This window comes from Parasteatoda tepidariorum, chromosome 1 (assembly GCF_043381705.1).
Source record: "Parasteatoda tepidariorum isolate YZ-2023 chromosome 1, CAS_Ptep_4.0, whole genome shotgun sequence".
NCBI classification, from domain to species: Eukaryota; Metazoa; Arthropoda; class Arachnida; order Araneae; family Theridiidae; genus Parasteatoda; species Parasteatoda tepidariorum.
Genome location: NC_092204.1, coordinates 86,247,560 through 86,265,094, shown reverse-complemented (window position 1 = coordinate 86,265,094; position 17,535 = coordinate 86,247,560). Strand labels below are relative to the sequence as shown.

Here is a 17,535-nt window from a genome sequence, read left to right as displayed (position 1 = left end):
GATTCCACTAATTTTTTACAGTCATTTATAATATTTGTGTCCTTGTACCACACGTGAATTAACGCCGTGATTAGCTTCTCCATAGTTGTACAGTCCATATTTAATAGGCGATTCTTGCATATGGCAATTGCAGATTCTCAATTGGGTTGATATCCGGAGAGTTCCCTGGCCATTCCAATGCCTCAATTTGATTCTCAGACATGAATTTCTTGACAATTTTGGACGCATGGCAAGGAGCTAAATCCTGTTGAAAAATCCATGTTCCATCAGGGTATCGTTTCTTCAATTCTGGAACAATTTTTTTACCCAGAATAGTAATGCACTGCTCAGAACGCATCATACCGTCAATAGGCTGCAAAGAGCACGAAAAAAAAAGTTTGTTTCAATTAATTTGCACAAGGGTGTATGTATAACAATAAAATATAATATAACAATATAACAATAATAGCTAATATAACAATAACAGGAACCATCCATTAAAACCAGCCTTATATTGGCAGGCTTAGCAGAAAAAATAATGTTCTATACTTACAGATGCCCGTAACTTATTAGCAAATTCAAGATGTTTAACGTTTTTATAATGTAGCGTGTCATCCTCCACTAAATTCCTTAATTGCATCTTTACCTATTTACAGTCTGCTTTAAAACATTCCCGAACAAGAACGGCAATTAATCATTCTTTTATAATCATTTAAAGCATATATGTCTAAATCGAATTTCTGCTGGAGCTCAAGTACTCATGAATCACATTGTGGACTGAATCGAATGGAAAGAAATTGACCTGGGAATCTCGTGTGTTATATGTTTAAGATAAGATTTTCTGTAATAAATGTAATGTTTTTTCACTGCCGTCGCCAATAATTTAAAACATTGTCATTGAAAGTTTAAAATAACAATAAAAGTTCAACGACTTTCCTACTTATCATTGTCTGACATGAATTGGAGACTAGTTACGTTTTTCGTGTTTTGATTAAATTTACATTACGAGCATATTACAATTGATGACACATTAGTTTCGCTTACAGATTCTATGTAAGTGTTTCCCAACCTCCGTCGAATAGCTACTTTTAAATTCCAAGAATAAATTTTAAGAAAAAACAAATTATTACTTTTTAAAATTTACTTTGCTTTTTTAAAAACATATATATTAAAGGGTTGAGTGATTAAAGGAGGTATGAAGGTACACCAGTACTGTTTTAAATACACTGAGAGCACACATACGAGCTAAACATACATGCTAGTTGAGCACTTCAATTTGTCTTATAATAGATAAGTGCGAATTACTTTTTAAAAGTAACGCAAAAAACAAAATATGTATCATTTTAAAAAGAATCAAAGGAATATTTTTAAAAAAACTATAAGAATATACATATTGGACGAAAAGTTAATTAATTCACCATATTCTTTTATTAAGCTCGTTTTCATTCATAATCTGTACCTAAAGGATAAAAAAATTATTAGAAAGTTTTAGTTATGCGTTAAATCTCGATATTTCGCAAATCCATTATATACTGAGAAAAAAAGTGGTCATAATTACCAGAAAATTTGCTGTGTTACTGGCTTTTTGAGAGCACCAAAAAGTACTGTAATTCTTACCAGATTTTTTTTAACATAAATATTAATATGCAAGTATGGTAGTTTTACCAGAATTTTTTCTTCGTGTGAAGTTTGACAATTTTAAATTGCGTTTATATAATTTTCGCATCATTGTCGAAATAAAATATCTTAAATAAATATTTGATTAAAAAATTATACTCTAACTCACGTAATTCAAATCTATAATCATCGTAATTCAAATAATCGTCTTTCGAAAATGTTCTTAAGATTTCATTTCTTAAACGATGCCAAAAATATCCTCAGTCAACCATCTATACATGACTGTAAAAAGGTTCCATTTTTTTATTTAAGTATTTTAATTATTTTTAGAAATTGTTTGCTTTCTTTTTATAAAATCATAGATTTTAAAGGTAATTTATGTCTCCTACCCTTTTTCTATAAAAATACAATTGCTCACAATTATCGTACAGTTTTAATTTTTACGGAAAAAAAGGAATAAAACATTCCAGGCTTGTAAAAAAATTTTTGTGTTCAACTTTTTGGAAAATAGTTCGTAATCCTAAATCATTTTTTATTTCTTTGGCTAAATATTTTAAAAAGAGAAAAACAAGACGATTTTTTAAGCTTACTATTCTATAAATGTCATATTTTTGTACTCTTTTTCTAATTTTATATTTCAAGCCACGAAAAAATATATACTTTCCATTATAATACTATAGCATATGAAAAAAAGTTTGTTTTCTAAGTGAGGCAAAGTGGCAACACTCTCGCCCAAATGGTTTTAGCACCACACTATTGGTTTAGCACAAAAAAAATCTGAGCTGATAATGAGTTTGATGAGTTTGTCGTTTTCTTTGATTATTTTTAATTGTATTTTTTATGTTTGTTGTTAATCGTTTGGTTAGTTTCACAAAATGCTTCGATGTTAGTTATTTAGGGATGTTGTAAATCTTACGTTATGTTCGTATTACATACTAATAAAAACTGTTATTATTCTATTAAATTATAATGTTCGTATTATATGTTATCATTATATATTATTAAATGCTTAAGAATTACTTATTATAATTTTTGTTCCCTTATTATGAATCATATTTATTTATTTATTTTTGATAAAATTATAATTTTTTTTCGGGAAACATATACCAATTCCTTTAAAATAATTTTCTTAGAACTTTTTCGATATTTTAAGGAGTTAACTATGAACATACATTGCTCTTTTTCCTTTTATATGAATGTTATGATAGAGGTTACTCAAATGATACGTCACCACTTAATAAAGGGTTTGCATTTAGATTATTAGCTGCTTAGAATTGGAAAGTATGAGAAACCAAACGTAAGAAGCTAAATTAATTTTATCGTAGAAAATTTCCTATAAATTATAATTTTTATTTGCATTGGAAGAAGGAAGTCTAACATTAACAAAATTACCTAGCAAAAACATATTGGCATGACGTAAAATGTGTAACAAAATTTTAAAGGGCTGTGTAAAATACAATAATGTACCGCATTTTCAAATTGTTCAAAATAGGGTTATTTTAGAGTTTAGCAGATCAGAAGTTGTCTCATGACTTTAAAAAATTTTTCATCTCAAAGGATTTTTCATGAAATTTTTTCAAAAATACTTTCAGTTTGTTAGTTAATTATTACATAAGTTAACCAGTACAGTACATAAGTTAACTTCCTTTTTATACAATTCGTAATAAATGTACGAATTATCATTTTGGAAGGTTCACTGGTTGTTTTTACTATTTTATTTTGTTAAATTTCCAGAAAGTTAGCTATACCCATCTTCCTCTGAATCCTTCTAACCTAGTTAAATCTTAAAAAAATAAAGTAAAAAAAAAGAACAAACAAGGAAATAAAAATAATACTAAAAGTGAATAAATAAAAAAGTGAATGAATGAATAAATTAAAATATCTTTTATAAATTTAGTGTAATTTATTTAAAGGACCAAGAACTTAAGAAGCTAGCTGAGTCTTAAAAAGTAAATATGATAGAAGTAATAGAATATATTTAAATCAAAGGCAACGAAGAAACAATTTTGTAGGGCTTCAAAATCTCCCATTTCACAACTTTCTGCTCTGAATAATTTTTAAGAAGTGTTGATAGTGTAAAATTCTTTCTTTTTCAAAACCAGCATTAGCTAATCATACTTAGTCAAAATCATTTTAAAAATTTCAGGGACAAAATAAGTTTCTTCACCTCAGGCTATTTTTATAGAGCATCATTTTTTCCCCCTGCTACACAGTGTGAAAATTCATTTTTTCGGGGTGGTTTTTTAATAAAATTTCATCATTTTGCAAGAGCCTTTAGCCTGTTTTAATCTAAGCGGATTGAGAGTAATTGAAAGGAAACATCAGAAATTAGTTATTTAAAAAGACGACGCACATCTGTTGTTACGTGCCTTACATAATGGATTAATAGAGATGCACACACCTGCGAAGGCGAGGAATTAGCTTGAAAAAGAACGAGGATCAATGGTCGAACCTCACGCTCTCTTATTAATGCACAAGGATGTTGCCAAACGATAATAAAGAAAATTAAAACAAAACGTATGATAGGTAAGGACACAGTTAAGTTGATTTTTAAGGCACATGTACACTGGAGATTCAAATAGGCCGATTCTTTTTATTCAGCTGCGGTCTTACGCGATACGGTTTGGTAATTTTTTTTTCTCGGGGCCTTGAGTCTTGTTTACAAACACTTCGTACTATCAATGGTTCTTTTTTTATTTGTAATTTTCATTTATTTTTTATAGAATGGATGGGTGGTTTGGAGCTCTAAAAGGCATACCCAATGAGAATATTTTTCGAATGATACGTAATTATGATGATTATCATCACAGATGAGAAAACATTGCTAAAAAGGCGTTTTTTTTAAATTTTTTTTACGTGATTTGTATATTCTGTATCAGATATCGTTAAGAATAGAACGGAGAAAAAGCAGACGATCATAATAATGAGGTCACTTTATGAGAGTGAAGTGCTAAATCAAAGGAAGAATGAGAATACCTAACAGCACGTGCATTTTGTGTTTATTGTTATCACTTTAGAAAAATGAGATTAAGTACTTTGTAAATGTATTTATTATTTACGTGCTTATTTCATAATATTAAAAAAAAATCCCGTTTTGTAACTATTATCTTTTTAATGTTTGATGGAGACACGTATTTTGTCGACAATCATTTTCTTTTATTTTAATAAGGTACAACAAGTAAATTATAATGAACTATTTTCTTTTTAATGCTTAATGGGGATGCGTATTATTTTAGCAATTATTACTTTTATTTTAAGGTACAATAACTAAATTAAAATCAACTGTTATTTTTTTACTGTTTGATGTGAATAAACATTATTTCGATAATTATTTGCTTTTTTTCTACTGTTCATTAAGTTATTAATTATTATCTTTTTAATGTTTAATGGGGATGCGTATTATCTCAACAATTACTTGCTTTTATCAAGGTGCAATAGTTAAATATTCCTTTTTAAATTTAGAGAAAAATATACTAAAAAAATTTTAAATTCACATTTTATATTATAGTTTATACATTGAATATTATTGCTATGTACTAATAATATTCAATGTATAAACTATATTGAATACTGGAATATCGGTAATATTGGTACTTATATATTAAAATTTGATCAAAAACTGTACGCAACTTACGCTATGAAGTTGCATATTCCTCTACAAATTGAATACTTGATTTAGTTATTTCCTCTTGTTTAATTTGGTATTAAGAAAACATTAAAATAAATTGTATCAAGATTGTTGAAGTCCATGTAAAGCTTTTTAAAAGGTTTTGTAACTTTCTGATGGAAAGTGTTTTTTTAAAGTATGTAATTTTATTAATTTATGAGTTCATTGTTTTGATAATCTTAACACATTAAAACCGAAGTCAAAGTTTTTCAATAATTTTTTTCACCGCTGTGGTTTAGGAGATAAGGTATTCGATTCTCAATGAAGGTGACAAATTCTGCTCCCGGCTCGCACCGACCACAGTGCTAACGTAAAATATTCTTGGTGGTAGATAGATAGATCATGGCTTAGAATCTCCTTGCTGTCTGGCTAGGGAGATGTTTTCGAGGTTTTTCTCTCCCATGTTATACAAATGCTGGTTAGTTCCATCAAAAGTGCACCACAAAGGCTAGTTTGCCCCACTGCTTGATCCAAGAGTTCTTTGTCTTCTGAGTTGGGTTCAAAATTACTAGACTGCGGAGTTTAACAGTGATAGTCGTAAACTCAGAATTAGATCGGCTGTTCAACACTGGTTGTTAAACAAATATCAAATAATATTTTCTAAATTTAATTATCATTTATCGTGAATGTATTAATAAATATCAACCTGAAAATTTTTCGATTTGTTTGAAAATTTTAAAAAAGTCGAAAAATTAATTTCTTTTCCTGCTTGATTAGCTTATTAATTGTTTAAAAAATTACGTAGCATATACAATTATGGGATATATTTGTAAAAGAATTTTTAATTATGATTTTTTTATTGTTTATAAATTAAAAAATTTATCTTTATTTCTTATATCAGAAGTTAAATTCTTTAAATAATTATATTCCTTATAATAAGCATCATTATTTAATAAAAATTGGAAAGAAAAATGTCATTTTAATTATAATTGAAGACTAATGAAAGAACATATAAAGTGAAATTTCGGGAGCATTTATTTTATTTTTCAAGTTAAGAGAGTATGTTGTTGTTGTGATGAGCTGTGAAAATTATAACAGAACAAAAAACTTCCCTTTTAATTTATAATTGAACAGATAAAAAAGAAACATGTTAAATAAAATTTTGAAAACAATTTTTTTTTTTCAGTTGTAAAGAATATGTTACGATCGGGTTGAAAAGAAAGGAATAGTAATAACGGCAATTTTTGCACCCTAAACAGTAAAATACAGAGATCTCGGATAAATAATTTTATCTTGTAATTTAATTTTAAAGTTATTCTTGAATTTCACTTTGAAAACGGAAATAATTTATTACAGTTCGCAGTTATTTTTAATAATGAAACTGTCGAGAATAAAAACATGCAACTTTCCTGAAACATCTGTGACACACAGAATCACACTATCTCCTGTGAAACACACATTTTAAATCGCTTCACCGCAAAACGTAAATAAATACAATCCCATGTTTCTAAATATTCTTTCGAATTCAATCCGCAAGTGGCAAAAGAACTAATCCCATTTCCTGTTTCACTTTTATTAAAAACCCAACTGATAAAATTGAATGGTGAAACTTCGCGGGCGTCAAACGATAGTTTAAAATAAAACGAAAATTAAGGCTTAAACAATGTTTTTCAGAAGATCAAAGAAACCAGAACAAATGTTCCAAATTTCATTCTCTTTTTTTTTCTTTTCTTCTCTTCTTTCTTTTTCTTAACGTGGAACGAACAATGAAACTAAATTTCCTGTTTGTTTCTTCCTTTTAGAATGAATGGAAAAGGTCAATGAGAATGCAGCTGCTGATTATGTCAACATTATATGAAGTAACAAGCAAGAACGAAGGATACCTGAAAAACCATAATTTTCAAGATTTTAACAATGATGAGGAGTCGTTTCGGAAGAATCCTGCTCTAAATCTGTAAGTGTTTTGATATCTATTTCCAAAATTGTTTTATGACATATGATTGGTTTAGACAGAAATAAACTGTTCGCCATGGAACAAATGCGAGTCAGTGACCAGTGTTGAAAATCTAATATGGGGAATACATTTGGTATAATTTTGTATCGATATTTTCTAACTCGTACAGTTTTCATCAAATCGAAAGAAATTTTATGACTTTTATTTGTCATTTTTAGTGAACATCTCAATTTTTTTCGACTTTTTATGCTTTCTAGCTTTAGCTTCGTGCAACGACAGCTTTGTACTATGCAGTATTATTTATCAGAAGATGTATCTCGGTGATCTTTAATGTGTCGTAAATATTACTACAATATGAAAATTGATTCCCATAGCTATTGCATAAGGAAAGGTTAACTTTATATTAAATATAAATAGAGCTATAAGTATAATATAAATAGAGAATATAAATAAGTAGAGCTAAAGCGTCGTGAAAAAAACACAATTAATTTAGCATAAACGGAGATACTGCCTTTCCAGTATTATTATTACATTGAAGAATGAATTTTATAATAGTACCGAAAATAATCGTATGTCTGTTTTCATGACATTATTTGTGTTTTTTCACGTTGTTTTTAACTTTATTTACTTTATTTGTATTAAATAAAAGTTTATTGAAAATAAATAATAAAAAATATAAATAAATTTATGCATTTCTCGCACTGTTAATCAGTTATTAAAATAACTATATTTGTACCAAAAATCTTTTATTTTTTTGAATAAAAATATGTAACGTCATTATTACTACTTGATAAATTCAATATTTTCTTAAATGGTTTTCTTCCAATGTTTAAACTTAAAAGTACAGAAAACCTCACACGTTGAAACGCTTTTCATGTTGAGAAAACGCTTGTTTCGCTATCGCCTACACAATTTCATTTTAAAAACACTGAAAATTCCCATTTAAGTTTAAATTTTAGGTTTTAGTTTAATGTTCGTTGATGTTGCGAAAATGTTGCGAAAATTTCCTCAGTACCTATCTAGGAAAAATATTAAAGATTTGTTTTGGTGTTAAATAAAAAAGGAGAAACGTGACGAGTGCGTACTATTTAATACTTTCGGTTAATATTTTTTCTTCTTAAATATATTTAATTGTAAATTCTACATATTACATACAGATTTTTATGAAAATATGTGGAACTAAATTAGTTTTTATTTATGTTAAACTTTAGAAATATCCATATGTGTATTGATGTTAAAAGTCTCAAATTATCTTATTAAAAATATAGTGTTTTATAGTGGAAGAGAATTATTATTTTTTGTGCTAATAAATCGATAAATGTCGTGTTTCTGAAATTACTTTTAGTTATAGTTGGTTGCTCATGGTGTTATAGATAGCATTAAATTTTTTATGCTAGATTAATAAAAAACAGCATGTTCTACTTTTTCCTTTTTCTGAAAATCAGATTTTTTTTCCGTATTTATTTAAATACAGTTTTTTTTTTTTACTAAATTAATTTAAATTTGTTATTGTAGTTGCAATTTTAGATGTTAAAGAAAGTATTGTAATGTTTATAGATTTTATAGTGTCGCCATCTAGGAAAATTATTTAGAAACTAAACTCACGTTGATAACTGCCTATATTTATAAATGAAACACCATCGTTAATGAACATTATAGTAGTAAGCATCATTATTAATGAATCATTTTGGTTAATGGAATGCAATGAGTAATAGTAAATACATTATACTTAAAAATATTTTAATTACATTATTAAACTGTGCAATGTAACAGGGCTGTAATTTGTATAATGAAAATTATAATATAAAATTAATTTCGATAACATTTTGGAAAGCAATCATTTAAAATTAAAATGTTTTGTATCAATAATGTACCTTCTATATTTTTTTAATGACAAAAATAGCGAAATTGTATTAATGATAAGATTTATTCCCATTCCGATTGTTTAATAAGGGTTTTGATATATTGATAACAGATGGCAGCACCATAAATAATTTTGCTTTTCCTGTTAAACTTGGAATAAATAGCATAAGTTAAGCAAATACATTTGAAATCACTTCTGTATAATGTATTTATTATTAAAGCATCATATTTAATGTGGAAACTTTTAGTTCTCCTTTTATGTACTGATAATGATATATAAAAGATTTATACTGTATTTTAATTGAGATAAGTAACTTAAGAAAATATGTTGCGCATTTCCCTAAGTTCGCTGCTTTGGTTATTAAAATGGAGAATTACTTTGTTCACAGATGGCAGCACGAAAGAAAAAAAATAACACGGACCTTCTTCGGAAACTCTAAATTGGAAAAGATTTTAAAAATAATTGTGACAGATGCTTAAAGATTACGTTTTACAGGTAGATAAATTGAATTTATTTAGTTTTTTAAATATTTTGTTAAAGTTTATACTTTTCTTTCAAGTGAAGTGGGAGTTTTTATTATGAATAAATTAAAAAATATAGTCGTATAGAGGGCGACACCGTCAAGTTTACAAATTATTTTTATTTGAAATGTAAGAGCAAAAATAATTTGAAAAATATTATAGGAGGCTCGGCCAAGTATTATTATTATAACTATTATTATTGCTGTTACTATTAAAGTAATTATTGTATATAACTGGTGAGGAATAAGTATGTGTGAAATATATAAATATATAGATTAAAATTTATACCAAAACATAATTTTTTAAAAATTATGAAATACTTTTATTACGTAATGACAATAATTTACCTGAGAAAAAAAAATCTGTGAAAGTCTAAATATAAAAGTTTTTTTTTATTTTTTGAAAATGGAAAATTTTAATATTGTTAATTCTATTTAACTAGTTAGACATCATTATCATTTCTTATCAATTAACAGCCTAATCAGCGCGCTAATGTAAGTTATGTTTTTTTCCTTCATTATTAAATTTTTCTTTGTTATTAAATTTTGTTTCACTCCATATTAATTTTTACCCAATTGCAAATGAAGGGGCTCCCCTCCGAAAAGAAAAGTTACGTGAATGATTCAATTATGCAAACCTGAGTCTGAATTTAATGTAATAGAATATTTATTCATACGTAATTGGATGTTTTATTAAAAATATAATTACTGTGCTAGGATTTATTTGAAGTTAATGGAAGTAAACTTCTCTCTTTTTCTTACTTTTTAACGAATCCTTAAGAAGCTCGAAATATATATGCATATTAAATTCATGTATGAGTCATGAAATTTATATTATTGTGAGTTGTAATGCCTTTTTTTCCGAGATTCTTTTAAAAGCGATAACCGCCCCTCATACTCGAGGCGTTTCATTGGTTATATTGTCCACGCTGTGCACTACTAATGAAAAAATGAATGTATTTTTTTTTTTTTAAATATGTTTAATTTTTTTTTTGGTACAAAGTTTTGTAGATACTAACCAGCGATCCATGTTAAAGATAAGAACTATATTTTATAAAGAAAATCAAAATAAGTAGAATTTATTACAAACCTTTACTATAAAAAAATTGCACAAAGTTAAAAACCACAACTGGCAGTTGAGACCACTAATTATTAACTGTTAACTCTGCAAAAAGTAGCCAATAGAAAAATACGTAATCGTAAATTTTCATGGCTACCTTTGTTTTTTAAATTTTTTTTGTTGAAATTTTCGTTTGTTGCGAGTTATTTCGCATAAGAACACGTTCCCCCACTAAGCTGCTCCCGTACCCCTGGGGGTGCGAGTACCACGCTTTGGGAAACACTGGCCAATATGATTCATCTTGCAAACATGTCAATTATACCTAATATGATGCCCTATTAAATTTTTATCTAAAATGTTCGTTTTTGAATAACGCACTATTTTTTTTTTAAGAATAATGTTTGATACAGTGTGGGAATAATGAAAGAAAGCAGTTTTATAAGCAGCGGGTACTTGAATATTGCAATTGCATCGAGTTATACTATTTTGCGTGCTTTTAAAGATTTTTTTTTTCTTCTTAAATTTGGTGTTAATTAATAAGGTATAAAAGGTGTAGGCACAAAAATTTTATTAGGTATTTTTCTACAAAATCAATTTATGTCTCTAAAGTTTCTATGTTTATTTCCAGCTATTTCCCCATCCTATTTTCCTTTCTAGTCTAGTCATTTTGCCAGTAAGTGTTACATTGTATTTTGATGATTAGTGTACAAATAACGAAAAATTACTCCAGAAAACCACGACATTAAACTAAGTTAGATTGAATAAGAGAGAGAGAGAGAGAGAGAGAAAAACAGTTGCAAAGTGACTGCACTTTAATTCTGAGTCATATTTTCCAATTTCTATCTCCCACTCCACGTGTTGGCTTAACTTCCTTTATTTATAGCACTCCAAGACGCCCACGACTTAAGAATAAATTCCGCCATAAATCGGAACCTGAAGTCGAACGTGGACGGTCGCTTCCGCCGTCGGAACCACGGAACGAGATAGGGCGTGTCAACGTGCTGCCCCATCTCTATTTTTGATGAAATGCCAGATAGATTGGAAAAAAATTAAAACGCTAGGTTGGCGCGTCTTTTGGACGCATTTTTGTGTAGGGCGGCTAGTCGGCGAGGGCGTTGTATCGGAAGCAAAGGGTCAAGGTTCATTTGATAGGGGCAGTTTGGCGATAGTGAAGGCGACCGGCAGTCCGACATTTTTTTTATTTATTTTCCAGCATCTTCCGACTTCGAGTGGGTGCGGATCGATCAATCAATCGGACCGATTAATTGGTGCGTAGAAATTTGCCGACTAATAACCCAAGCAGGTAGCGCGGTGTCTCTTTTGAGCAATGTGCCGCTGTTTTTAACGCTGTTGCACTAGTTGGAGTGGTTTCGCCTAATTACTTCTGGAATATTATGAGTTCGAATTTTTCTTTTCTTTCCACCTTCGGCTTTTTTTTTTTAGTTGTAATTAATTTTTACCAGTTTCAAATTTGTTTTATTTCCAGCATTTATTTTATTTTTATTTAAAAAAAAAAATCCAAATGAGGAAATGGATTATGTGAGAAAACACTGTCACGTTAGTTTAGAGAAACACTGTTATTGCTGCGTAACTCGGAACTATATGGATCTATGTGCTTATTACGTTATTTTCTACTTCTTTTGTATTGAACATTAGCAACAATGCCATTGAAATTTTTCTAAAAATATCATTAAAGTGTACCTAAAACATCATTGAAATTAAACAAAAATATCATTAAAGTGTACCTAAAACATCATTGAAATTATACAAAAATATCATTGACGTTCATCGAAAACATCATTGAAATTATACAAAAATATCATTGAAGTTCATCAAAAACATCATTGAAATTATACAAAAATATCATTGAAGTTCATCGAAAACATCATTGAAATTATACAAAAATATCATTGAAATTAAACAAAAATATCATTGAAGTTCAACGAAAACATCATCGAAGTTTATCAATATATTATTAATGTTTAAAATAGCGTGTAATTTTGATACAAATGTCAGTGAGGTTTAATTGCAATATAAAGTTAAATCATAATATTTATTAAGTTAACCTCAAAAGATAAAAGATAAAAATAACGGAGATACTTAAAAAAAATCTGCCTGAGTTGGTAATGTTAGGCGGGATTTTTATTATTTTAATGTTTCAAAACATACGAACTAAAACTGCCTCCTTTCTAAATATATATAGTTGCTTATTTTATGATTGTTCTAGCACTTTTTCTTACTTATTTTTGTCTCTCTGTCTATTTTTCCTTTTTAATTATTTGAAAGAAGGTTTTATAAACCCAACAAAATGTAGTTTAGTTTATAAAAATGATTTTTAACAAATGGTAAAAAATTAATTTCATAGTTAGAAAAGAGCCTCATGATTCAATGTCAGTAATATTTCTATACGTATGGGACTTTTCGGCAGCCTCATAATGTCATTTTCAAATTTACTCCTAATAATCAAGAGTCACATTTGAACATGACACTAGGAGACTAACCATATAGAAATATCATTGAAATTGGAAGTCCCTAAAAAAAAAAAGCTTTGCATTGATATTTCCATATTTATTTCTATACTTCAATGGTATTTCTAGGACGTTTCATGCGTACGGGGAAGCATTATGATTAAATTTAGATGAGATATGAGGAGACAGACTATGGAAATATCACTGATATAGAAGTCTCTTAATAGGAACAAAAGGGCTGTACAATACACGTGCCTGGTTATGTGTATCTGTTTACTCAATGGTTCAGAAAGGCAATTAGTTGCCCATTAAATAATTAAAAGAAAAAATCAAATTGCTCTCATGACGAAATGAGATAACACATGTCCTTGTTAACGAAAAAAAAAAAATGATTAAGTTGAATGCAAAAAATTGCATCAAACAAAAGAACCTATAACACAAGAGTCACAGTTCTTGTTGTTATCCTTTTACTTTTTTTTTGTCAGCGTATCTTTATTACAATTGAGGGAGTCAAGGACAAAAGTTCTTATAACAACTAGATCTGCGTATAGAGCAGCTACTGATTGTAGATATTGACTACAAATCACAGATCCGCTCTGCCATCTTGTGGCAAACGCGGAAGTTACGATCATGTTGCTGAAGTATGGACATTTGATACTCTACCGCCATATTTTTCACTCTGTCTGGTGAAAGTTAATTTATTCGAACCCAAATTTGAAAGCATGATAGAAACCCTTGCTCTTCAATTACTGTTCAGTGAAAGCTAAGATCTGAGAGAACGATATGGAAGTTCGTTTCTTCTAATTATCGTTAACTATTTTTTTTATTTTTTCCGTAGTTTGCCTCTGGTAATGGCTTTCACTTCTCGAATAATTGCTGGTAAAATGATAAATTTCAGTTTTGAAATATTGTGCAAACAGGATGTTTGGCAAGAAAACAAAATTTCTTGTGAAGGAAGTCGCAAAAAAAGGAAGAACGCTCGTTTTTAAGTAAAGGCGAGGTACTTTAAGTTTAATTTAATCTACAAACATTTTTAGATTTCATGCAAAGGGAATAGTTTAGCAATCCCTTATTATTTATACTGTAAAAATTTCTTCCGCTTGACATTGCTATTAAAATTGACAAACGCAAAAAATCCTTTAGTTTGTCTTGTCATGTCAGGTATGTTATAGCTCTTCCAAATTCTTAAGTTGGATCCCAATAATCATTTTTCGTTAAATCTCTTCTGGCTATTGCAGTCTGGCTCCAATTCATCTTAATAAGTCGAAAATAAAAAAAAATTTTAACAAGAAATTAGGGTACCAAAAATTAGGGTTCTTTCTTAAACCAAGTTTTCTCAAAGCAAGTATTTTTTAAAATTTTTATCAAAATAACCTATGTAAAGCTCCATAGTCATTGGATCAATATACATGATTTTTAGATGAATAAATTGCAGAGGGGCAGTGTTTTTTACCAATATTTTAACTACTTAAAATTTTCCGACTCTATCGATATTTAAAAACTATTACTCAGTATATATAAAGTTGCTCGATTGTGTTTGTATGTTTCAGCCATTAATCCAAATCTAATTGAATTGGATCATTGGTAATGCATATCTATCTGAGCCATTGGGGCAAAAGTTAGTTATCCCAATCTTGGTCTATTGATGTTATGCATGCTCACGTAAGACTTTTCTCAACTTGATCCAAAAAATGTTATTTTAGTTGAAAAAAATGGAGAAATTTTGGGTTAAGCTCTCTCAAGAGAAAAATTATTAACGTTGCATTAAAATGAAAGGCTGAATTTTACGACTAACTGTTGAGCACGAGTGATGTTAGCGCCCCCGCACGGCATCAGTAAAAGCAATCCAGATGATTAATAACTTTCTGGAAGCTCCAAACGTTTCTATTTTTTATTAATATTTTATGATTTTTCTTTTGTGCGTTTTTAGTACTATTTGTTTCAAGTAATATTAACTGTTTTGTCCAAAGAAAGAATTCGTATTTCTAGTTTTCTACGCTAGAAACTAAATGATACAAGACAATAAATTGTAATTGAAATTTATGTTACCATAAAATTATTTTTGGTTTCATAAGTTTTAAAAATGTTAAAAGATATTGAGAAACATGCATATTTATCTTTTTGATTTCATTGTTTATAATGAAGCTTTGAGTTGTTAATTACGAAATACACTTCATGTACTATTTTTCAAAACAATGCAATGTTGAAAATGCCTATTGTTCTATAAATAAACCATAAAAAACATACTTTTTTAAAATATAAGGAAATGTGTTAACTGATTCAACGCTAATTTTTATATTTTTATTTTATTGATTGTCTGCTATTCATAATATTTTTTTAAAATATATTTTAAATTAAGTAAAAGATTACTCGTTTTCTTTTTTTTCTCTTCTGCTTAGCTGTGAAATGGGTGAAATATGATTGAATTAATAGAAAATTTTTTTTATCTAGTAAAGAATAGATACAACACCAATTCTTAAAAAAAAAAAAAATTATTTAATCAATTACTAGCCATTTAAAACGAGAAAACAATTCCATGTATTTTAAATTCAATAACAATAAATTCGTATTCCTTTTTTTGTACCATTAGCTGAGAACTGGATGAAAAAGGATGGAATTCCTTTTAATCGTGCGCATTTTTTTTTTGTAATAAATAAATCACTTTTTCTTCAACAATTGATTGATCTAACACTAACGTTTGAAATTTTATTTAATTGTTCGTTATTTAAGCTGTTTTGATTATTGGCTATTTAAAATGATTTGTGTATTTTAAATTAAGTAACACATTAAGTAACTCATATTTAATTTTTACTGCTTAGCTGTGAACTGGATGAAAAATGATTAAATTCTTTGCAAGCATCCAGTATTCATCAGTTTTTGTTTTGTAATTAATTGAGCAGTTTTTCTTCTATTTAATTGATCAAACACTATTTTTTTTATAAAAATTATTTAATTGATTGTTTGTCAATCAAATCTATTTAAATTTTGTAGCTAATGTGCGAAAACAATTTTATGTATCTTAAATTAAGTAACACATTAACTCATAGTTTAACTCCTTAGCTGTAAATTGGATGGAAAATTATTAAATTCGTTGCTAGCATCCAGTTTTATCATTTTTTGTTTTGTAATCAATTGATCAATTTCCTTCCAGTAATCAATTGATAGAAGGCAAAATTTTACAATCTTATTTAATTGATTATTTAAAATGAAAGGTAAAACAATTTTTGATATTTCAAATTCAAAAACAATTAAATTATATTTCTTATTTTTCTTCAAATAGGACAGAAAGTGATTGAATTCCTTGCATTTGGATGTGTCATCTCTTTGGTATAATTCTCATTATCCAGTAGAATCTTCATCCGAGATGATCTGCGTTTTGTCCTCAAAAGCCAGATCGTCTTGAATTGAGGCTCCAAGGGTTGAGCAATCTCCGGTATCGTATGTTCATCTAAAAATTCCTGCGCTTTCTCTCTCTTTTTTTTACTTCTACGAAAAAAAAATTATTTTTCTTTCTAAATTCTTTTCTTTTACTGAATGAAAGGCTTAAAATTCTTTAAACATTCCGTGTTCTGTTTACTTTTTTCCCTATCATTCACAGTCCGTTATGATTTTTCGAAACACGTGTTTTTTCAACTTTTTCTTGTAGCTCTAATGAGATAAGTTGTTAAGGTATTTTTTGCATCGACTCAATAGAATGAAATGAGGTACTGAGTTGCTTGAAATTTTTTTCTTTCTTTCATGATAGCGTCTACAAGCTTTTATTTATCTATTTTTATTAAATCATATTTTATGTAGGGCATATCATTAGGGAAAAAATGTTAATTCTTTTTAAATTATTATCAGAAAAAATACTGTCTGACTTGAAATCGAATTTTTTAAATTTTTTTTATTTAATTTCACAAATTGTATATGCATTAACAATTCATAAAAAATGCAATTTGAGAAAAATATTGTGTATAATTTGTCATTTATGAGTTTTTTTTTAAAAAAAAAATAGTTATACGATTCTTTTTTGTTAATTTTTTTCTGTTTACATGAGTTTTAATATGTCATTTAGATGACACGGTGAGTTCGCGTTTCCTAGAAATTTTGAACTTTTAATACTGGATATCTTAAATAATTTTCAACCGATTTATTTATAAACTTAAAAGCATGCATGTTGCATATCTTTGCTTTTTTGAAAAATATGTCTGTGCGTAGAGATATTTTATTCTCAGTTAGTAGTTTTTTTTAATAACTAATGAATTTCTGAGAAATTGAATTTCTGAATTCGGAAATTGAATGCCTGTTTGATAAATAAACTTAAAAGTTTATTTAAAAAAATGAAGTATTTTAACTTTTATTTATTTCAACCTAATTTTCCATTTTTTAGCTTTGATTTTAAACAAATGATTCATTTTTTAATGACTTATTTTGCTTAGAATTTGTATACTACATAGTTTTAAGCTTCTGTCCCTTAAATTTGA

The 17,535-nt window shown here is 27.9% G+C and overlaps 1 long non-coding RNA gene across 3 annotated transcripts in view; it reads left to right on the top strand.

The window, feature by feature from the left end:
* LOC107445625 (uncharacterized) overlaps window positions 1-16,957 on the top strand; it is a 54,809-nt gene extending 37,852 nt beyond the window's left edge. For 2 of the 3 annotated variants that reach the window (XR_011637253.1, XR_011637255.1), the window contains exons 3-4: window positions 7,006-7,157; window positions 16,350-16,957. This is a non-coding gene — a long non-coding RNA (uncharacterized lncRNA). Of the gene's footprint in view, window positions 1-7,005; window positions 7,158-9,409; window positions 9,517-16,349 lie in introns of all 3 variants that reach the window. The other variant, XR_011637254.1, reaches the window with a different exon arrangement.
* Window positions 16,958-17,535: the final 578 nt, after the last annotated feature.